This window comes from Rhinatrema bivittatum, chromosome 2, assembly GCF_901001135.1.
Source record: "Rhinatrema bivittatum chromosome 2, aRhiBiv1.1, whole genome shotgun sequence".
Taxonomy (NCBI): Eukaryota; Metazoa; Chordata; class Amphibia; order Gymnophiona; family Rhinatrematidae; genus Rhinatrema; species Rhinatrema bivittatum.
This window is the reverse complement of record NC_042616.1, coordinates 643,759,241-643,782,747: the sequence shown is the minus strand read 5'-3', so window position 1 is coordinate 643,782,747 and position 23,507 is coordinate 643,759,241. Positions and strand designations below refer to the sequence as shown.

At 39.9% G+C, this 23,507-nt stretch overlaps 1 protein-coding gene across 2 annotated transcripts in view; it reads left to right on the top strand.

The window, feature by feature from the left end:
- TOX (thymocyte selection associated high mobility group box) overlaps positions 1–23,507 on the top strand; it is a 570,927-nt gene that overhangs the window by 249,780 nt on the left and 297,640 nt on the right. The window lies entirely within an intron of this gene.

Sequence of the window (23,507 nt, the reverse complement as noted above, 5' to 3'; positions counted from 1 at the left end):
GTATTTCTTTTATTTCATGTTTCTGCCTGAAGTATTGTGAAACCTTAATAGATATAACATAGTAAAAAATAATAATAAAGATTCTGTTTCAAAATCCTGAGGCTTAGTATGCCAGGAATGTTTTATGCACATCCTGGATTCTGTTTTGTATTTAGGTCTTTTCTTATTTACCAAGAAAGACTTGCTCATTAAGTAGCTACAGTAACAAGGCTTTACCAGTGAAATGCTTGCAAGTGACATCTTGGACCTGTTAATAGACTTAAATTATGGAATAGATTTTTTAAAAATTATTTTTCTACTTTGAAGTGTCTTAACAATACCATTGCATGATATTGTTGATGGTTGAAAAACTATATTAAAAGCAAATAGCTGAACTTTAAAATCCTGGACCCAAAACAAAGCCAAGCAGACTAACCTTAAAATGTCAAAGATGCATTGAAAGAAATGCCTTTTAAGAAGTCAATTTCATTCTGTGCAGAAACAACCATGCTAAGAAATAATCACAGATTTTGCCAGGCAGCCAGATAGATCTATACAATGTAAACAGTTTTTATGGGTTAAAATGGGTTATATTTTCAACGTAACCGAAGTAATAAATTAGTCTCAGAGACCCACTGCATGCAAATATATCTCTAGAATATTCATGTTGACATACTAAACCAGTAGTGAACTAATAGACCAGCACTGCGCTATTAGAATGGACCAGTAGTGAACTAGATCAGTTTGCAATATTTGGGAAACAGAATTTACCATCCCTGGAATGTGATGAAAAAAAGACCAGATATGTAAAATAATCCATGCTAAGTCTCCAGAAGAGTTTAAAATACTTATACTTATGATTGATGCCATTAAGAAGTCTATGAACTAACCGGAATTAAAACCAGTATGGTAACAACAAATTACTTGCTGGTTTTAAGGCTGGCACTGCATCATGCTTTAATGTCCAATATGCAAAATATTGATATGGAGAATGTAGAAGGTTTATCATGGTCTACATATGAGGTTTGCCTATGTTAACCGTCCCCCCATCAGTACATTTAATTAAAGTTTTATTCTGTCTTTTGTGACTGGTCAGCCACTTCAAAGCAGATACAATTCAGTTACCGTAGGTATTTCATAGCCCTAGAGGGCTTACAATCTAAGGGGGTCATTTTTCAAAATGCGGTAAGGCGCATGCGTTAAGGGCTTATCGCATGCAAAAAGCCCCGTTTTCGCATGCGATAGGCCTTTAACGCATGCAAAAACGTGTTTACCGCATGCGATTGCACCATATCATATGGTGCGATGCAAATTCCAAAAATGGGAGGGGCGGAGAGTGGGCTGGGTTAGCCTCTCTGCGAAGAGCTATCGCATAGCCATAACGCAGATTTTAACTACACCTCTTTCAAATGTGTTAAGTTGTGCGATAGCAGCCGTGACCATGCGGTAAGGTTTTATCACGAGAGAGAGAGAGAGAGAGAGAGAGAGCCTGGCCATAATAGCATGGTATCGCAATTTGCACTAACGTAGCTCTTCGCACAGGTAATTAGTGCAAATTGCGATAAATGCTACATTAGCATAAAACATGCCTCTTTTGCTATCGCATGTGGTACTTACCGCATTTTGATAAATCCAGGCCTAAGTTTAAACCTGAAGCAGTGGAGGGTGAAATGACTTGCCCAAGTTCATGAGAAGTGGCAGAAAGATTTGAATCCTGGCTTATTACCCTGCTGACCTGTGATGAAACTCCCCAACTTCTCCCAGATCTCAAATTACTGGCATATAGGTGCCCCAAGAATATTCACCAGGAGCTAGTTTCCTTCCTGTCAGACATAGTATCAGATCTGAAGAGGCACTGTGGACACACTAACCAGTGGTCCCCAAACCTGTCCTGGAGGGCCACCAGCCAGTCGGGTTTTTGGATATCCTCAATGAATATGCATGAGAGAAAATTTACATGTTATGGAGGCAGTGCATGCAAATTTTCTCTCATGCATATTCATTGAGGATATCCCAAAAACCGGACTGGCTGGTGGCCCTCCAGGACAGGTTTGGGGACCCCTGCACTAAACCTTAGTGCACCATCAGTACAACAAACAAAAGTCCATTAGACATAGTCTCAGTAAATGATCATTTGCTGCACACCCTGGCAGGTAGGCACTCTGATCATAAAACCCTTCCCGGGCACTTCCTCTGGTATCTGTCTCTTTTGGATGTAGCTCTCTCTCACTCTCAGTCTCTGTCCCAGTACTCAAAAGCAGACAAGCCTCTGGCTGACTCTGTTTTTTTCAGACAGCTATTCTCGCAACCTTTCCTTTCCTAGGCACTCCCTCCTCTGACTCCCAAAAAGTAAAAATCCTCTTTCTCAAATGTCTCTGAAGAAATCACTCATAGAATAAGGAGTATGGAATTTATCTCCCTTTGCATAGGGAGCCTTTTTTAAATTCTTCAGAATATCTCAGGAATCTACTTTTGGACTCAGAGACAAGACCTCCACAGTCTTGGAAGCCTGAGACCTCCTACCTCAGGCCCTAGTTACATTCCCTCCTCATGGAGAGAAACTGCCCCCACCAGCATCTCTCTTAGCCAGAGAGGTAGTCTGAAGAATGTCTCCTCTTGAAGGGAGAGACTTGAAGAACCCTGAAACATGAGGGCATAGGAGTTTTGTCAGCCTCATGACATCTCACTCTGAGGACTGTCAAAACTCTTTTTCTACTATTCTACTTTGACATTCCATTCGGTATCTGTGGATACATTAATGCCTAAGGGACAATTTTGGGAACACCCTTTAGGACACAACATTGGAAAAAAACTTTTGTACATTAAACCGTAGTTGTCCCATGTTATATCTCCCAGGTATTGCACTGAATTTCTAGCAAGTTTTAGTAGCCAATGTGAACTTAAAAAAAATTAGGGGATCATTTGCCTGTATATTAAGTAACAGCATGGTATTGCTAATAGACATGCAAATAATGCACCTTGTATATGAGCACTAGGTAATGCCTACATTAAAATGTACTAACACTTGCCATATGCAGCTGTTAATACTAATGGTCATGTAGTACATGGATCTCTTTATCTTTAAAATGCATGTTTGCAGTTCAATTTTCCTGTCAGATTAACGTGTTGAAAAAATTACCAGCTCTTCTTCCATGTTTTATTTGAAATAAATGTATATGTTTAAATTAAGGATGAGGAAAATCCTTCTGCCTGGGTGTTAATCAAGGTTTACATATGTAAACATTTGACTTGTATTTACTTGGACAATCAATCAGCTTCCATTTGGCTTAAGCCTGACACCTTTTTGCTAGAAATTCAAATATACGTGAAGTGGTCTAGATTTATATAAATATTCACAGTTTCTGAAGATAGTGAATCTTCAGCTGCTCAAAGCAAAAGTACAAATCTACACACATTTGCATCCAAACTAGGTGGAAGGAATGAGGACTGTATGAATAGAGAAATTCAATTCAAGATATAAATTATTTGGATTTATGCAAAGTAATTCACAGCCTCTCATGGACTGACCATATCCTCATAGCTTGGATGGTTTGCGCAGCCCTTGTTTCAGGAGGAAACGGCGTGAACTATATATTTTTTCACTATCTCAGAATTACTTGAAAGAAAATAAATGTGTACTCTTTCCAATTAAAAGAGGATGTTGCAAAGTGGGCAAGTGAATTTTGTCTCATGCCACAGAGATTTTCTGACTTCTCTGTGCCTTTTCTTTACATCTTTTTGCTTTCCTACATAGCATGCCTTTTAGTGCTTTTCAACCAAAGCAGAAAGCGCTATAGCAATGATTCAGTATGCTCATTTGTCTGGGGTATGATAACATCCATAAAAGATGACCGACTGAGTTGAAACTGAGGAGGAAGATGGAGCTATTGACAATGACCTTGATCCAATAAGGGTAAGGTGATTTTCAAATGGAGTCAGATTAGAAAAGCACTAGAAAATGGTTTAAAACCCCTTCTTGTTTTGGTTACCTTAGCATTCTGAATATGTCATTTATTGATGAACAAATCAAAATAACCACTTTGGGGTCAATTTTAAAAAATTGTTTGGTGTCAACAGTAGATGCCTACATTTAGGGAGATATTCAGCCTAAGCATCCTGAATTTTCAGTTGAATATTCAGTTACATCTCTCCTTTGACAATCACCAGATTACTATTGTCACTCATGCATGAAACCTAGGCGTCATTGTTGACTCTAAGTTATCTATGGCAGAAAATATATTCAAATTAGTAAAAACATTGTTTTACAAACTGAATCTCTTAAAAAGTTTAAAAACCTCTTCTATTTCTAATGAACTTTAGAGCTGTACTTCAAGCTAATATTCTCTTGGGATTAGATTATTGCACCTCTTTATATGTTGGCCTCCCTGAAACAACTATCCGAACCTCCAACTTATACAAAATTCTGCAGCTCGCCTCTTAAAAAACACTAAGAAAAATGAACACATCTCCCCCGTTCTTCTCAATCTTCAATGGTTACCCATCAAACAACGTATTTAATATAAAATTCTAATTCTAATCTTTAACTTAATTCATAACCCCTTGTCCATCCTGTGGTGCACCTCATTACATATTTATCAGCCCTGACATCTAAGATCTACCGATAAATTCCTTCTTGAAGTCCCGACAGTCAAAATTGCAAGAAAATGTGCCTTCTCCATGGCAGGCCCCCTGCTCTGGAATTCTATACCAATGACACTAAGACTCATAACTAACCCTAAAGAATTCAGAAAAAAACTAAAAACCTATCTATGCGCAATTGCCTTCAATCTAAATTACCCTGTATAATTACTACCCAACTTCCGTTTTACTACCCATGCCGTTCATATCATGATGCTCGTCTTAACGTTCCAAATTTATATTTTAAGTTTCAGTTTTACTTTTTGACTATAGTTTTTTTAGCTCCATTATTTAATTTTATTGTATTATCATTTACACTTAAAGTCTGTTTTATCATTTTATTTGTTATGATTTATTTATGACCATTACCCAGGTATACAACATTTTTTAAATAAAATAATAAAATAAATTAGGGGCTTACATTTAGACCTGCAATTCATTTTCCTTTATTTAGGTGCCTCATGCTGAAAATCAGTGCACAGTGCCTAACTTTTTTACCCAATCCTAACTCCTTCCTTATTGCCACCCACTTTTTTGGAACTTAAATTTAGATATTCAGCCCTAGTCAGTTTTCAGAGGGGCTGATTTAGATGCCTAATTCACAAAGTTAAGCACCTAAACTGTTTCAGGAAAATTTTCAAAGGAGTTATACATGTAAATGTAACATACTTTCAGGCCGATACACTAAGGGATAATAGCACATTGAAAACGCTATAACGATATTAAGTCGGAGGCCCCAAAAGTAAAAAAAAAGTAAAAATTAAAAAAATAAAAAATCGGCTCGAGGCCCGCGGGTCGGAAGACGGACGCTCAATTATGCCGGCGTCCGTTTTCCGAACCCGAGGCTGTCAGTGGGTTTGAGAACCGACGCCGACAAAATTGAGCATCGGCTGTCAAACCCGCTGACAGCCACCACTCCTGTCAAAAAGGAGGAATAGGGACGCGCTAGTGTCCCTAGCGCCTCCTTTTATCGCGGGCCCTAATTTGCATAGGCCACCTTCTTGAATCGCGTGCCCAGGAGAGTGGCCTGTGCGCGCGCCGGGAGAGCGGGCGCTCGCCTGCTCTCCCATGCGTTTTTCTGTATCGGCCTGTATCATTGCAATTTTCATAATCCATTTACCCGCATTAAGTGCATGGGGATGGTAACTTTTAAACAGTCGCGCGGACATACGTGTATGTGTGTATGCTGGCTCACTTGAATGGATGCATATATGCACATCTGGTAAGTGCATACATGTGTGCATAGTTTTATATGGAAGTGCACATGTGCGCACAAATGCTGCTTCTACCGCATAAGTGGGGAATTTTACTAGGCACACATGCCGAAGCAAATATCCATTTCCCCAGTTCATTCCCAGTTTGCACTGATGAAGGATAGGACTTCCTAACCCCCAGTAGCTAGGTAGCCTCCTTTTTACCCTATTAGCCCCGAGCCTTCAAACCCCACTGAGTAGCCCTGATTTTTTTAATTTTAAAACTTGCATGCAACCCATAGCGGAAGTAAAGTTACATGGTAGGTGACCCCGACCGTGCTTACATGTATAAATACTTACATGCACATTTCAAGTGACCTTCCCCGAATGACCATGTCCCATCCCGTTTTAAAATTTTTTTGATTTGTGCACATCCCGAGAGATACATGCGTACTCGTCTACTTCTTAAAATCCACGTGGTGTGTGCCGGCTCGAGACACTGCATATCTCCTTTCTTTGGCATGCATAGGGTTTTTAAAATTCACCTTTTAACACGGGCAAAACCTATTGACAATTCAGTAACATATATTGTACAGATGTTTAAATGCCTCTTACATAGGTAAGGTGCATTTACTCATGCAAAATCCAGTTTTAACCATGCAAATGATTTTGAAAAATCAGATCCAATGTGCCCAGTGTGCCCAATTTTTAGATTTACTAATCTTCTTTTCAGTAATCCAGATCTCCATTTGAAGTTGATACATAAATGTTTTGTCTAATCTTCTATAAAACAGTGAATAAACTGCAGCACATATTGCATGACAGGAAAGCTAGTTAAATATTTCCAGCATGTTGCATTTAACAGAGTAAAGTAAGACCAACTGGGAAATTTGCACAAATGAACTTTTAAAGTGAGCAATCAGAATGTTTTGAATGGCAAAGAATTCCGCCATGCCAAAAGCTATCTTGAACAGCAAAAACTTATTTTTGGAAAGGCATGCCTAAAAAGTTTATTAAAATGCATACCATTGATGTTATTTGATACAAATAATTTTGAAAAGTAATTTCCCTGTTCTACACGAGCCAGCATACTTGTTTAGGTTTTAAACCACTAAAGAGGGAAAATAAAAATTATATTTCCCAACACAAAGTCTGAGAGAGAGAGAGAGAGAGTGTGTGAGCAGATGTGTGTGTAAGGATGAAGACAATTTATAAACAGATTTACTCAGTAAATTGTATGAATTGGCTGTGGCATTCTATCTTTCACTTTCCTCTCATCTGTCTTGATTATGGTGGCGTAGTATCACCACTCTACTTACAGTGCAACCATTTTTTCATCTGCTTTTTCTATTACTTTGGAAAGTATTTCATCCAAATGTTGAAACTTGCATTACAAAATAAAAGAGAAAAAGAAAACACAACATATGAAGACAAAGTAAAATTCACAGTTTCAATAATCAAGTGTGGCAATTTGCTATGGCTATTGCCAAAATTCACCCTTATCCTGCTACATTAGCCAGATAAATCAGTCCTGCTATTTAGCTGGTCTAAAGTTAGCCAGATAAACTTATCTGGCTATCAGATAGCCAAGTATATTCAACAATGCAGTCATGCCGCTGAATCGTCCAGCAAGTTAACCAGATAAATATATCTAGCTAACTTACTCAGCTGGAAAGTGGCTTAATATGGAACCCTATCAAACAGAACATTTATAAAAAGATTTCTTTCAACTATGTATTGCTATGCTCCATGACTCCCTGTACTTAAATTACTCTTATCTACGATTGTACAGCACTCTTATCTACAACTGCACAGACCAGCAATATGACTTATCTCTCCCTGCATATGTTAACATCAGTGTGTTCCCCTCACTAAATGTGGTGATGCTGTATCTTCTCCAATAAATCTCCAGAACCCTCCCTCAGGCATTGGCAATGAATTTTCCTGATTTCCCCAGCTCATATCCTTGGAGAGTCTTATCCTTCCTTAGACTTGCACCTACAATGGAACCTCAATTGTTCTCTTATTTCAGGACCCCAAACAAGTCCCCTGGTTATTTCCCCTTGAAGGAGAAATCCCACTTCATCCTCAAGCTTTTCCCCTTGGGGAGAGGGACTCCAGGCACTTACCTTCAGGTGGACCCTTGTGTTCTCCCAGTTCCTCCTGACAAACTACAAACTCAAGATTATCTAGGTTGAGAAAACTCCTAAAGGATCTTCTTCCTCTAACCCTCTTAAAGGAGATATACTATCTAGATTCAGCTGCATAGATTCTCTCTTACAAAGGCATTGTGCAATTCCATCATACATATTGCCATCTACAGTAGTGGTGGTTCCAGGAAATCATCCAATCAGTAATTCTCCACAACACTTAACCATTGTCAAACTATTTCTGAATACCCAGGTAGAGTATAAGTATACTCTCCTACCCACAATCTATTCTTAGTAAGGCTTCAGTACTACAAGCCCAATTTATGGGCCCCATCACATAAGAATCAGGCAATAGTTTCACAGTGCTGTTTACATAAGTTGCTGCTTGCATTTTTTCTGTGAATTATTTTGCCTTCCAGTACTACCAGAAAAAAAATCCTTGTGTAAATGATGCACTATTTCAAAACCTTACTTGCAGACATTTTGTGCTTCTCTTTCCTGAAACTTAAATCTGACTCTTAGCATGCCAAATTGTTGATTATATATTCTTTATCTCATTGGGAAAGAACAAAAATAATGTAAGCACTGTTTAGTGGAGATTAACCAGTTCTGACCTGAACAGCTGGAAAGAGAGATGGTGAGACCTTACTGAAGAAATGAGATAAGGAAGAGTTACATAAGTGATAAAATGGAATACATGATTCTGACTGAGAAGATTAAATGATCACTATTTAAATTAGAAAACATATATATGGTGGAAGTGACATCATCTTCCGGATTGGGAGTTTAAGACAATCGCTCCAGCCAGATGCTGAATATCTTTAAATTTTAAAACAGATTCAAAGCGCTTTAAATAGTGATTGCCAAATCCTACCTTACAATAAGCTTTGGTAGTTATGGGGATTCATCGAAAAACAGTCATAATAATTAAGTACTTTTTTAATGCAGGAAGAGCAATGGGAAAGCACATGAGCAATTTGCAGGCCATGAGAGAACAAGCCTCTTCTGATTTAGAGCCTGATAGTGTGGTGGGAGAGAAAGATGGAATGGCAGATCAGACACTCACCTGATCAGAAAGGAAAAGATGGCTCCGTGATTTTAAGAAGGACATCCGATCAGTTAAAAATGAAATCATGGAACTGATAATTGAGTTACCAGGTGAGGTTTCAGAATTAGGAGGCTGCATTGTGGGAGCTGAGCAGAAATTGGAAGAATATGAACTGCAAATAACAGAGGTTATGAGCGCTACTTCCTCCCTTTTAGAACACCAGGCAGTGATTTTTAATAAAATCGAGGATCTGGAGAACAGATCTAGGCACAATAAAATTTGGATTATGGGCCTGCCTGAGGAAGCACAATATGAAGATGCTGTTGCAGTGATGCAGCATATTTGCAACATCTTATTGCTTGGGAATAGCATTGAAATGGAAGAAGAGCCTGAGAACAATGTTGATCTTGCCCACTGGGCGTTGGGCTCGCAAAAAGGAAATCTCCCACAAGATATTGTGGCAAGTTTGAAGGATTTCCCTGTAAAAGAGAAAATAATAGGGTTGGCCAGGACACAATGAACTGTGCTCTGGGAAGGTCACAAGCTATCTGTTTACAATGATCTGGCACCAGCCACAGTGCAGAGACGGGGAAAATTGAAAGATATCATGGCAAAACTTAGAAAAGCGAATATAAGATATCGCTGGACTTTTCCCTTCAGTAGATTTACGGTGAGTGGAGTTAGCCAAATCCAGGGAAGAAGCCCTACAACACTACAAAAAGCTGCTCTTGATACCACAGACCTCCAACAGGGAGAGCCTAAGATGAAAACAGGAGTTTCAATGGTAACCAGACAAGCATTTTCTCACTGGAAAAGAGTTTCTCCTGGAAAAAAATCATCTAAGACTTGAGAGAAAAATTTCAGCTTTGCTCACTAGTTTGATAGAACACCGTTATTTGATAATATCCTTACTTATTTATGGTTGTCTCCTATTAGTGAAGTAAACCTTATACTGGGTAAACTATAGGGGGTCACATAAAAGAAAAATGCCAGCCAATTATTTCTATATGTTGAAAGGGTTACATTCTGCACTATTATTGTTATGATGATTATAAGATTTGTAAACTAAGTTATTGGTCCGCATCTGGGAGATGGGGTCATTCCTCCATAGGGAGTTGTCATCTGACAGATATAGGATGGGGGCTTGATGGTGTTAGAGGGAGAGGAGAAGAGAGGGTCTGGATCTGGGGGGAGGGGACAGTTGGCATGATGGGTGGGGAAAGAATGAGAGAAGAAATGTAATCTGGAGGGAGGAAGAGGGAAACTTTATGAAGGAAGAGAGATGGGGGGAATTTGATGTTTTATGGCTTCTAAAAAGAAAATTGTATCTAAAATTACTGGGGCCTGAATACACCCTCTAAGAGGCAATTCTTATTCAATGAATTTATAAGACACAAGGCAGATATTGCCTTTATTCAAGAGACACATGTTAGGAAAAAATAATCATTACTGATACATAAGAATTATTCACAAATCGTATTAGCGTATGCATGTGATAATAAAAAGAGTAAAGGCATGGGATCCTCATGCCTAAATCTCTTAATGTATATATTGTAAAGGTACAGAGGGATAGAGAAGGTTGCCTTGTATTCATTCATGCTAATATAGAGAGTATAGGTATAACTTTGATAAATATTTAAGCCTCTAACCAAGAGCAAGACTAATTCTTTGAATCAATGACAAAATGGATTGTGGGGTTTGCAAAAGGCCCGATGATCTTCGGAGAAGAGTTCAATCTAAATCCTCTGGGATATCTCAGACAGCACTAAGAAAGAAATTCCAGCATTTCCTAGAAATGCTTGGATTAGTGGATAGCTGGAGAACTTGTTCCCCATTACAAAAGATGGCCAGTGTAATCCCAATATTTAAAAAGGGCTAAAGAGGTGATCTGGGAAAGTATAGACTGGTGAACCTGACTTCAGGGCTGGGGAAAAAACTTGGAAACTGTTATAAAGAATAAAATCACAAAACATTTAGATAGACATGGTTTAATGGGACACAGCCAACATGGATTTACGCAAGGGTAGTATTGCCTCACAAATCTTCTACATTTATTTAAGAAAATAAGAAAATGCCATACTGGGTCAGACCAAGGGTCCATCGAGCCCAGCATCCTGTTTCCAACAGTGGTCAATCCAGGCCATAAGAACCTGGCAAGTACCCAAAAGCTAAGTCTATTCCATGTTACCATTGCTAATGGCAGTGGCTATTCTCTAAGTGAACTTAATAGCAGGTAATGGACTTCTCCTCCAAGAATTTATCCAATCCTTTTTTAAACACTACTATACTAACTGCACTAACCACATCCTCTGGCAACAAATTCCAGAGTTTAATTGTGCGTTGAGTAAAAAAGAACTTTCTCCGATTAGTTTTAAATGTGCCCCATGCTAACTTCATGGAGTGACCCCTAGTCTTTCTACTATCCGAAAGAGTAAATAACCGATTCACATCTACCCGTTCTAGACCTCTCATAATTTTTAACCTCTCTATCATATCCCCCCTCAGCCATCTCTTCAAAGGGGTAAATAAACATGTGGACAAAGGTCAACCAGTAGATGTGGTATATTTGGATTTTCAGAAAGCGTTCAACAAAGTCCCGCATGAGAGGCGTCTAAGAAAATTAAAATGTCATAGGATAGGAGGTGATGTCCTTTTGTGGATTGCAAGCTAGTTAAAAGACAGGAAACAGAGAGTAGAATTAAATGGTCAGTTTTCACAGTGGAAAAAAGTAAACAGTGGAGTGCCTTAGGGATCTGAACTTAGACCGGCACTTTTAAATATATTTATATATGATCTAGAAAGGGTACAACGAGTGAGGTGATCAAATTTGCAGATACAAAATTAGAGTAGTTAAACCTCAAGTGGATTGTGATAAATTGCAGAAAGACATTGCAAGACTGGAAGATTGAGCTTCCAAATGGCAGATGAAATTTAATGTGGACAAGTGCAAATTGATGCATATAGGGAAAAATAACCCTTGCTATGATTGAACAATGTTAGATTCTATCTTAGGAGTTACCACCCAGGAAAGAGATCTAGGTGTTACAGTGGATAATACATTGAAATCATCAGCCCAGTTTGCTGTGGCAATCAAAAAAGCAAACAATGTTATGAATTATTAAGAAGAGAATGGAAAATAAAACAGAGGATGTCATAATGCTTCTGTATCGCTCCATGGTGAGACCGAATCTTGATTATTGTGTTCAATTCTGGTTGCTGCATCTCAAAAAAGATATAGTTGCACTGGAGAAAGTGCAGAGAAGGCGACCAAAATGATAAGGTGCATGGAACGGCTGCCCTATGAGGAAAGACTAAAGAAGTTAGGGCTGTTCAGTTTGGAGAAGAGATGACTGAGGGGAAATATGATAGAAGTCTACACAATCATGAAAGGAGTTGAACAAGATAATGTAAATCGGTTATTTACTCTCTCAGATAATAGAAGGACTGGGGGCACTCCATGAAGTTAGCAAGTAGCTCATTTAAAACAAATTGAAGAAGATTATTTTTCACTCAGCCTTTCACACAACCCAGAGAATGTGATTACAGCAGTTAGTGTAACTGGGTTTAAAAAAGTCTGGATAAGGTCCTAGAAGAAAAATCCATAAACTGCTATTAACTAATAAGCGATAGTAGCTTGAGATTTATTTAATGTTTGGTACTTGCCAGGTACTTGTGACTTGGATTAGCCATTGTTGGAAACAGGATACTGGGCTTGATAGATCCTTGATCTGATCCAGTATGGCATATCTTATGTTCTTATGTTTTTATACTTTTTATTCCATATCAAATAATTCTTATTCTTGCATAGACGTACTGTCCTGCTTTGCAACATTGGGAGATAAACTTCTAAGGGAAGGTATAGAAACAAGAATGTGGTCTGATCATGTGCCTATATGAGCTGAGTTCTTGAATTTTAGTCTGTTCAAACTGAGGAAATCTCGAATATTAAAGGACATTACTGACACATTAAAAAAAATTGAACAAAAGATACAGGAATACTTTGATCTAAATGAAACAGTGAAGTTAGCAAAGCTATCATTTGGGATGGGTTAAAATGTGTATTATGTGGAAAACTAATTATGTGGGCTTCTCAGATTACAAATAGAAACAACAAAAGGCGACAGAGTTGAGTGTATCTATTGCCAAATTGGAAAAATAACTTAAGGAAAAGGGCTCCCCAAAAATATTAGCTACATTGGAAAGACTATGAGATCCGTGAGATCATTGATGCTTGACCAACTTAATTATCAGTTGATAAAGATTAAACAGAACTACTATGAATAAGGGAATAAAGCCTCTAGAATTTTTGTCACTTAAATGTTAGAAATGGATGGCACGGTCTCAAATATCAGGGATAAAAACAAAGAAAGGCCACTTAGAACAGGATCCTTGTTGAATTATGCAGCAATTTCATGAATACTAAAGAGCTCTGTATTAAAACAATGAGATGATTAACAATGATGACATTAGGACATATTTAAAGGTTGTACAACAACCCAGCAAACTACTTGAGTAACATAAAATGTAAAATAGAGAAATCTTGGAAGGCAAGATTTAATCTAACAATTGGATAAATCACCTGGACTAGATGGTTATATGGCATGCTTTCATAAATGATTTTCCTGCTTCTTGACAAATCCACTTAGTTGATTATATAATGATTTATTGACAGAGGTGAGCTACTGTCTCAACTGGCAAGCATTACTGATATCCAAAACCAGGGAGCGATAGCACAGTATGTGGGTCATATCGACCTATCTCATTTCTTAATATCGATGTAAAGATTTTAGCAAACATTTTAGCTAATCGGTTGGCGAGAATTATACCGCAGTTGATCCATGAAGATCAATTGGGATTTATAGTGAGGAAGAATACATCCAGCATGTACTGAATCTTATTTTGGCAACAGGAGGCCTTATTTTTAGTGATAGAGTCCATTTGATAGAGTACATTGGCAATTTATGTATAAAATCTTAGAGAAATATGAATTGGGAGCTCACTTTTGTACTTGGATATGAAGGTTATATGATGCGTGAAGTTAACAGAGGGCTTTTGGAACAATTTCCTTTGGAAAGGGGGACTAGGCAAGTATGCCTTTTATCCCTACTTCTATTTGTACTCATGGAACTATTATCGGAAAAGATTATATGGATATTAAAGGACTCAATATGGGAAAAGCAGATTATAAAATTTCACTATTTGCAGACAGTCATGTTTACTTTATCTAACCCATTAACTTCATTGCCAGTTTTAGTACAGGAATTGACGCTATATATCAACATTTCAGGTTTTAAAGTAAACATAAGTAAATCAAATTGTATGTAGATACATTTTAATTTATCTACATTCCAGGGACTGGTAAATCATTTCCATAGCATTTTTCCTTTTAAATGGGCAAAAGAATATATAAAATACTTAAAGATAAGAATAGTAAGAGATCATTCCCATTTAACAAGGTTAAACTACTCTCATTTGTTGAAGGAACTAATGTTAGATCTATATAATTGGGGTAAAACAAATATTTCATGGCTAGGTAGGATAGCAGTTCTAAAAAAGAATGCTTTACTGAGGCTGTGTTATCTATTTCAAGTACTCCCACTAGATCTTCCTAGGGGAACTGAAAAAGAACCAGAATACATTTTTAGAATTTGTTTGGCAACAAAAAGTGCCTAGAATTGCTAAATATGGTGTATTCCTTCTCAAAGGGTGGGGGGACTTGGGGGTCCTAAATGTTGAACTATACTACAAAGCGGCCCAAATCTGAGCAATATTGGAATTTATTTATTTATTTATTTAAGGTTTTTATATACCGGCATTCATGATAAAATCACATCATGCTGGTTTACATTAAAACAGTGGTGCATAGAAAGAAAAAACAAACTGGAACTGTAGTGCAGAAGAAAGCAGTTACAAAAAACAGGGATGCTTAAACTGGGAGAGGAAGGAAAAAGAAAAGGTTAATAGCATTTAAATATTTACAACGAACAGTTAAATGAGCTGGTTGTGTTATAGAACTTGAAGTTGAAGGACATTAGCTGGAGTCCGGGAAAGCTTGTTTGAAGAGCCAAGTCTTAAGTCTCTTCCTGAAGGTTGTGATGCAGGGTTCCTGTCTTAGGTCTGGGGGGATGGAATTCCATAAAGGGGGACCGGCAGTAGAGAGGGCCCGATCTCTCAAGGTAATATGTCTAGTGGCTTTGGTTGGAGGAACCTGGAGTGAACCTCTATATGCGTCTCTGGTAGGTCTTGAAGAATTGTGTAGGAGGAGAGGAATTTGCAGGTTGATAGAAGTATGTTGATGAATGATTTTGTAGATAACGGAGATGGATTTGTAGAGAATTCTGAAGTGCACTGGCAGCCAATGAAGGCTTTTTAGGATAGGGGAGATGTGATCTCTTCTTCTGGTGTTTGTTAATATTCGTGCTGCCGCATTTTGTACCATCTGAAGCGGTTTGGTATAGGAGGAAGGGAGACCTAGTAGGATAGAATTGCAATAGTCTAACTTTGAGAAAACTAATGCCTGAAGGATTGTTCTAAAGTCCTGCAAGTGAAAGAGAGGTCTTATCCTTTTCAAGACTTGGAGTTTGTGAAAACAGTCTTTGGTAGTTTTGTTGATAGAAGCTTTCAAATTCATCCGATTGTCAATTAAAACTCCAAGGTCTCTCAGTTGCGTGGATTGTGGGATGCCAGGGTGAGTGGAAGTGATGTTACTGTTCTCGGGAGAGATGAGCAGTTCGGTTTTGGAGGAATTTAATACTAAGTTTAGACTAGTGAGGAGGAGTTTGATTTGTTGGTGGCAGTTTTCCCAGTGATCTAGTGTTTTCAAGTATGTGCCTTTAACAGGGATTATTATCTGAATATCGTCCGCATATAGAAAATGTTTTAGATTGAGGCTGGAGAGGAGCTGGCATAGCGGTAAGAGATAGATGTTAAAGAGCGTAGGGGACAGAGAGGAACCCTGTGGGACTCCTACGGTTGAATTGTAACGTGATGATTCTTTGTTTTGGATTTTAACCTTGTAGCCTCTGTTGTTGAGAGAAGTTTTGAACCAATTAAGTGCGGGGCCAGTAATTCCTATTGCCGCCAACTGATTTATGAGGATGGAGTGATTGACAGTGTCAAACGCTGCCGAGAGGTCCAGTAGAATGGAATAGAATTTAGTTGAGGAAGCAGTGTGTGTGCGCATTGAAGACCATTTCTTGAGCAAGACTCTGATTCAAGTCTTACCTTGGCTACAAAAAGGACAACCTTGAAATAAACTTATCTGTAACCCATATACTAAATGGATGTTAGAAGTGTGGAATTCTATTATGGATAAGATGACTTCTTGAGGGCCATACTCTCTATTCATGCCTCTAAGATACAATGAGGAGTTCCCGGTTGGAATGGAGAGGGCAAATTTTCATGTATGGGGAAGGAGGGGTCTTACTCAAATGGGAAAGCTTTCAGGTCCACAAGGATGGGTAACTTTTTCTGATTTAAAAAATAAAATATCATCTGGAAGCAGGAAATCATTTTGCCTATTTACAATTAGGGGCCTATATGCATCGGGCTTTGTGAACACTTTTGATGGGAAAGGGACCTTCTGTGGTTGAAAAATATTTTATTAAGGGACTGCCACTTAAGGGCTTTATAACTAACATTTACAAGAAACTGAGCCACCCACCGACGGGCCTGCTTAAGCATGAAAAGGACTGGTAGAAAGATCTCAGTATTACAGTTGAAGAAGAAGAAGATTGGGAGGCCATTAGCTGGTAAATTAGAAAAACATCCATTGCAGCTTTCCTAATACTATGGATCTGTGTTGGAGGGATTGTGGGATCCAAGGGTCTATGGGACATATTTGGTGGTCTTGCCTGGAACTGTATCTTTTTGGGGCATGATTCGGTTACTAATCACTGTTATTACTTAGTTTCTCCTGGACAGTGATCTTTTGATCTTTTTATTATCATCATTGATGGAAAGGATGCTGAAGCAAATAGAATGGTGTCACAAATATTATTAGCAGCACCATGTGAAATAGCAGCACTAGAAAACAAAGAATACACCCGGCAAACTGTATATCTCTAAACAACTCTTCCAAATTTGTCAAATGGAGAAATTGACAGTGCTAAAACATAACAATGTTGAAAAATTTGAGACGACCTGGACTGTTTTTCAAACATGGGACAAAAACAAATGTATATCCTTCCTGGCAAATTGAAGGACCTGAGAGGGAGGGGGAAGGGGGGGAGGGGATGTTCTTACACAGTACAAAGTATGCTGATAGTTGTTTGGTTTTATGCAAAAATATTTTCAAGAAACATTTAAATTACAAAAGAAAGAAACCATATATATGAAGGCTTTAGCAGAAATGTATGTGAATAAACTAGATGTAGTTACAAGGTTACATTTTATGAGCTGGCAGTGAAAGTACAGTAAGGAGGGAAGGCATGAATATAGAGATCACGGTTCAGTTCCTTTCTTCACCACTCACTTTGTGACCTTGAGGAAGTCACTCAACCTTGGGTTCACATCTTAGATTGTATGTTCCATTGGGGCAGCGATTGGCTGCACCGGGCTCCTTCGCACTCTAGCAGTAATTTTACTTAGTGCAATGTGGACTGATAGTGCTGTGTTAATGTGGTTCTTAAGTCCATTGATACCACAGAGGATGAGTGCTTTGGCGTCTCCCTTGCAGCTCAGATGAGTTTTTTTTTCTCTACAGTCTTTCCCTGTATTATATTTTCAAGGGGGCATAAGGATACTGATACCCACTTCTGCTTTTCTCTAGCTAGCTGTGTCTGAAACTGTCATTAAGAAAGTTGTTAATGAAACAGTCTACTTTATAGTGGCAACTAAATAATTAAAGTAGTGCGAATGAAAGCTTTCTGTGGGGATTACTCACCATGATTCTTTGAGGATCACAAAATTGGTCTGGTTTTCATGGTAACTATAATATGCAAATGAACGAATTATTAGACAAACTGAATACAGATATACCCAATGAAACTGCTAAGTTTAAAAGAGACAAATTATCTCTTGATTAGCAAAAACAATCCAAGTTAATCCTTCTTATTTATCTACTAAGTGTGTGAGCTGGGGGAGGGGGGGGGGGGAGGGGAGAGAAAGCGGTCTTTACTTCCCCAGAGAAGTCTCTAGCTCCCAGTACAACCAGCTCTTAGAAGGGATAGGGGATGCAACTGGTGGGGTGTCCCTGGGGGATGGGTCAGGATGATTAAGAATACCACAGTAAAGATACTAGTGCAAAACAAGCCAGGAAAAACAGCAAGATAGAGAAGCAAACAAGGGCCACAGGAGAAGGACTTCCCGAGCGACCAGAGGAGGTGTGGTGGCGAATGGTGGGGGGTTCCCTGGGAGATGGGGGTGCATTGCAGAGAGAGCAGTAACTTGCCTATGGCCAATATGGCCACGGCCATAGACACAGCTACCAAAAGGTGCTGCGGAGAGAGCAGTGCGGCCAGCGGGTCCTCAGCAAAGGAAGAGCAATGCAGCCCTGCCAAAATCGATGGTGTCAAAAGCGGCGCTGCATTTTCCACTTACTGAGGCTGCAATTACGATGCCGTCGATTTCGGCAGGGCTGCGCTGCTTTGGAAAAGGAGGAGCACGCCCCACCAGAAGTAGTCCAATGCCCCGTGGCCGGAAGTCATTCCCTTGGCCACAGGAGCTGAAGAAGGAGACTGCTGCTGCCTGCTAAATCAAAGTGGAAGTGAATGAGAGACGGCATGTGTGCTTGTGTGTGGGAAAGTGAGGGACAGCATGTGGTTCATGTGTGGAAAAGTGAGAGAGAGCATGTATGCATGTATGTGGGAGAGTGAGAGCATGTATATAGGAGAGTGAGAGAGAGCATGTGTTCTTGTATGTAGGAAAGTGAGGGACAGCATGTGAGTTTATGTGTGGAAAACTGAGAGAGAGCATAGATGAATGTATGTGGGAGAGTGAAAGTGAGAGAGAGCATGTGTGCTTGTGTGTGGGAGACTGAAAGTGAGAGAGAGCATGTGTGCTTGTGTGTGGGAGAGTGAGAGAGAGCAATTGTACATGAATGTGGGGGAGTAAGAGAAAACATGAGTGTGAATGAGAAGGAGCATTGTGTGTGCACAAGTACCCCAGTTATTCTCTGCCTGCTAATCCATGATAATTTCAGGGCATCTGGAAATCAAAAGTTTCAAGGTATGGATAACAGGGAATTTTTTTTTAAATCCTCATTTTAATTGTTGTGTGTTATTTGATGTCTGTTTTGAAATATTTTATTGATATTTGGAAGATTTGTATATGAGTTTTTAATTATTGAATGGTATTCTATTCATTAACAAGTACATTTTCAAAGGGCTACGCGCGTAAAACCCAGGATTTACACAATTGGCTGGGCCTTGCAAGTGCTGCGTGCATTTTACAATGGGCCCAGATGTGCGTTATCCCCGCCATGCGTAGAAATGCCGGCCGAGGGAAAAGGGGCAGCCCGGGGGGGCGTGATATGGGCGGGGAGGGGCGGGGCGGAGGGGCTGGGCCAGGACAGTGCCATTAGCCACTGTTTGGGGAAGCATGCGCTGGCAGTTGGCTGGCGCGCGCAGATTACCTCTGCTCCGGAGGAACAGTAAGTAAAAGATTTAGGGATAGGTAGGGTTAGGTTAGGGGTCGGGGAGGAGAGGGGAAAAGGTAGGGTGGGTAGGGTTAGGGATAGGAAAGTTCCCTCCCAGTCCGCTCCTTAATTGGAGTGGACTGGGAGGGAACTGGGGAAGTCCCAATTGCATCGCCACACGTAGGTTATAAAATCCCACCCGCCTGCGCATGTGAGTCGAGGGCTGCCCGCAAACATGCCCGTGGATTTTAAAATCCAGTGCGCATGTGTGTGCAGTCATCAGATTTTAAAACATGCGCTCATTGGCGCGCACATGTTATAAAATCAGTGTGTCCATTCGCGTGCGCCAGGAACCGCGCACACATGAATGCGCACGTGGACTTTTTAAAATCGACCCCCTAATTGTTTTAAATTGTTTTTTTTATTGGTATGGTTTTACTCATTTTGTTTTATGAGGAATGGTAATGTTACAGTGCATTGTTGTAGGTCATATAAGAATTTGGCTTGTTGTGGTTTCCAGTTCAGTTTTTGTCTGTTCATTTCTATTTATACCCTATGGTCTATTTATTCTGCATTTGAGGCTCTATCTATGTTTTCCATGTGTGACTGGAGTGAGTTATTCCATTGGTATGTAGTTTCTATGTAGGGATCTATAGCAGCTTGGCTTGTTCTCTTTTCCTAGTAAGAGGTTTATTACTATTTTAGACCTGGTGTAATTTTTATACTATTAACTTTCATAGGTAGGGTTGTTGCTGTTTAAGTGGCATCTGAGGGTCAGGCCCATACCCAAGATGCATTACAGTAGGCCTAATACCAATTAGGTTCCAAGTATCTCTAGCTTTTTTGCAAAGTTTTCTGGTTGGCACCTCAGCAGTTTTCTGGTTGGCACCTCAGCAGTACATATTGTAAGTGATATTTTAAGCTTAGAAGACTGTGCTTTGAATGTTCTTTTTCATTTAAAATCTATTATTATAAATGCATAATTTTTAATTGTGTGTGAGGAAGGTGGGATGGGGTGGGGGGTGCAAGGCTGTAAAGGTTTCCTGGGGCACCTAATACCCTTGCACTGGCAATAGGCATTGATGTACAAACGTTGAACAGAGTCTTCCAACTCGTGGTGTTGTGTTGAGTAATGGGTGAGGGTGCAGTTTATCACTTGGCCATAGGCGCCAAATTGCCTGGCTACAGCTCTGGTTGCAGGGGGAGGTAGATTCAGCGGGTCGAGCCTGAAGGCAGGGTGAAGAAAGGATACAGGAGATTGTAGAATTGGTAATCAAACTCCTGGTCTACTTGGAAAGGGGTCTTAGAGAGGGAAAGACCACCAAAAGTAAATTTAACACTTAAAGTTAGAAGCATTACTAGTGCCATGAAAAGAGGCATATTCCATATTAAAGAGCCATCTGTTATAAATCAGAATATTGTGCAGCAAAAAGTATTACTGAGAGAATCTTGCCAACAAGGCCAGAAGAAGAGGAGAAACATGACAACTCCACCTTGGAATAAAAATATAGAAGAGAAAATTAAAACACTGCATGCAAAGGTGTCGCTGGCAGATCCATACCTCAGAAGATTGAGGACAAAGAAAGTCTAGATGAAAATCCAAATCATAATGCTAAGATATGTTTCATTAACTGAAGAAGATCTTAAATTCATATCACTTAATAATAAATTGAAAATAACAGCGGAAGTGCAGAAGTTGCGAAGGTAGGAAAGAAACAGAAAGGAGAGGCGCCAAAATAAAACACTTACAGGTAGATTTTAAAAGTACTACTTGCACAAAAAGGGGCAGATTTTTAAAAAATACGCGAGCGCTCACTTTTGTTCGCGCAGCAGGCGCGAACAAAAGTACGCTGGATTTTATAAGATACACACGTAGCCGCGCGTATCTTATAAAATCCAGGGTCAGCGCGCGCAAGGGGGTGCACATTTGTGCAACCTGCGTGCGCCGAGCCCAGCGCGCGCTGCCTGTTCCCTCCGAGGCCGCTCCGATTTCGAAGCGGCCTCGGAGGGAACTTTCCTTCGCCCTTCCCCACCTTCCCCTCCCTTCCCCTACCTAACCCACCCCCCCAGCCCTATCTAAACCCCCCCTTACCTTTGTCGGCAAAGTTACGCCTGCTGAAAGCCCACGTCACCGCCCCCGAAACGCTGCGCCCCGCCCCGAAACGCCGCGTCATCCCGCCACGCCCCCGCCAGGAAGCCCCGGGACTTACGCGCGTCCCGGGGCTCTGCGCGCGCCGGCGGCCTATGCAAAATAGGCGTGCCAGCGCGCACAGGGGTTTAAAAATCCGCCCCAAAAGGCCTACATATGCTCGTATGCAGGCCATGCACAGGCAATGCGGATTTTAAGAAGCCGCGAAGTACGCGCATACATATTTGTGCACACATGAAGAATAAAGGTGTAGAAAAGGGGCGGGGCATGGGTAGGCGTAGGTGTTCCAGGGTAGGGTCAACACTTATGCTTATGCCTTGGCCCCACCCTGGAACGCACATGCTTAAGTCCTTGTCGGTTTGTTACCTGCGTAGCTTTACTGCTGGTCCTGATGAGGAGCAATTCTGAACTCGTTTTAGGGTTTTTAGCACAGCATGAGGGCTTGTGGTCAAGTGGGGGGCATGCAGGATGAAAACTAGAGCACCTCGATATGAACTGGGCAAACTGATGGACTACTTGGAAAAACTGGTTTTTCCCCTTGGACGGACATGTTTTAAAATCTACCTGCATTCACGTGTAAAAACCGCTAAAGCCTGAGCAGAAATATGTGTGGGACATTTATGGGAGCCACCTCTTAAGATCATGTGCACACATACACATGGGAGGGATATTGTAAATGATACGTGCATTCTTTGCACACGTGATTTAAAATTGTGGCATATCTCTGCTCACATGCCGTTACGTATGTTTATGGGAACACGTGGGTTTCTTTTAAAATTAGCCTGTTAGATAGACCCCCAAAGCGGCTCTATAGGAAACTGGGGAAGAACATTAGTGCAGTTAAAATGCCTCCAATAAAAGAAGAAATAGAACAGTTTAGGAGAAATTTGTATGAAGATCCTGTCGAGCACAACAGAAAAGCAGCATGGCGCATAGAACTGGCAAAAATCACAATTAGGAAATGGCCTGAAGTTACAATGATTGAGTTGGAAGCTAGGGTAAAATGAGCCCCAAATTGGAAGTGCCATGGCCCTGATGGAGTGCCCAAAATTTGGCTCAAATATGTGATCTCTCTCCATCTGCTAGTCATAAAAAAAACAATTGATCCGACAGCCAGAATTAACTCCACAATGGCTAATAACAGGAAGAACACTTCTCCTGCTGAAGGGAAAGCCAAATAATGTCCCCCAAATCTATCAACCAATAACCTGCTTGTCAACAATCTATGTGGTCATAATCTATAAGCTGTTTACTGTAATCAATGCAGGTAGATTATATCATCATCCTGATTCTAATAAAATTCTGGCAATAAAACAGAAAGGTAACAAAAGAATAACATATGGAACCAAAGGCTAGATGATGCTGAATAAAGCCATTATGAAGAGCTGTATGCATAGTCGAAACCTCAGTGTAGCATAGATTGATTATAAGAAAGCCTTTGATAAAATCCCACACTTGGATAACAAATGTCCTTGAATTATACAAAGTGAAGTTTGTTCTGATAGAGTGCATCAAGTTCACCATGAAAATGTAACAGACTATACTCCATCTGAATTATGAGGATGGACAATATATCAATTCCAATATTAAGGCCCAGTGAGGAATATTTCAGGAAGATTCCATGTCACCACTTTTGTTTTGTCTGGCATTAAATCTGCTGAGTAATCTCATTAACTCCTTGGGTTATGGAATTAGCCGTAATGCTAGAGCAACCAATACCCTACCAATGGTATCTCAATTAAAGGTGAATTTTAAAAGCCCGAGATGCACATCA